Consider the following 1,267-nt stretch of genomic DNA (forward strand, 5'->3'; position numbering starts at 1 on the left):
AATATTGTGCTGATCCGTATTCAAATGGTACGACATCCCTTCTTAAGCATATAGATAAGTGTCCCAAGTATCCTCCAAACATTGAAATGTTGAAAGCTAAAAAACAAAAGATTTTGTGTGTTAACAAAGAGACTAGGGAGTTAGATACCTCTGCTTTGACAAATGAAGAGCTCACTAGGTTGTGTGTGGAGATGATTATTCTAGATGAGCTACCATTTACTCATGTGGATGGGATGGGGTTTAGGCGTTTTATGGAAAAAGCATTACCTTTTTGGAAAATTCCTTGTAGGCAAACAATAGCAAAAGATGTGCTTAAGGTGTATATGTGGGAGAAGGAGAAGTTGATGGATCAATTGAAGGGGAAAAGGGTGTGTCTTACAACAGATACATGGACATCCGTTCAAAACATTAATTATATGGTTGTCACTGCACACTTTATTGATGATGATTGGGTGTTGCATAAAAGAGTGCTTAATTTTTGTGCCGTTGAGGATCATAAGGGAGAGTCTATAGCTGAAATTTTAGAGGATTGTTTGTTGGAGTGGGGCATAGAGAAGATTCTAACAATCACCGTTGATAATGCTTCGGCAAATGATGTTGCAATAAGAGAGTTAATCAAGAAGTTAGATGCTTGGGGAGATCTGATGTGTTTTAAAATGTTACTCGCAAGCGCACGAATCAGTTGCAGCACAGATATGCAAGAGTGAGGTCGAACCCACAGGGAATGTATGAAAATAGGAAAAACTAATCAAATCTAAATTAATTTAACACTAACCTAGTTGAATGAAAGTTGATGGTGAAGTAGCTAAGACAAATAAAATAGATAAAAAATTACCTTGATGACGAAGTAACTAAAGCATCGGATTCCACCACATTACTTGATAAGTCTCTAAATATTATCTACTAATTCCCGAATTAGGAGTAGCAATCTAGAAATCAATCTACTGCTTTCTCAAGATTTAACAATGAAGCACACATGAAATATATCTAAAGTAGACTCTTCTTCGCTTCTTAATTATGAACATCAAAGCATCACATGTACACAAACTTATTGAAACTACAAAAGATCAAAGTGTTTACAAAGCATCAAATGTGAAACAAGCTCATTTGAATGACAAGAGATCAAAGAAGTTCATATTAAATATTTTACAAAGCCAAGCATGGATTAATAAAACTGACTTCCAAACTACCAAAAATGCATGACATTAGAGGTGAAAAGAACAAGGATTTATTAATGCATTTTGAAGCAAGAGTCATAGGCATGGAT

Source organism: Fragaria vesca, linkage group LG4, assembly GCF_000184155.1.
Source record: "Fragaria vesca subsp. vesca linkage group LG4, FraVesHawaii_1.0, whole genome shotgun sequence".
Classification (NCBI taxonomy): Eukaryota; Viridiplantae; Streptophyta; class Magnoliopsida; order Rosales; family Rosaceae; genus Fragaria; species Fragaria vesca.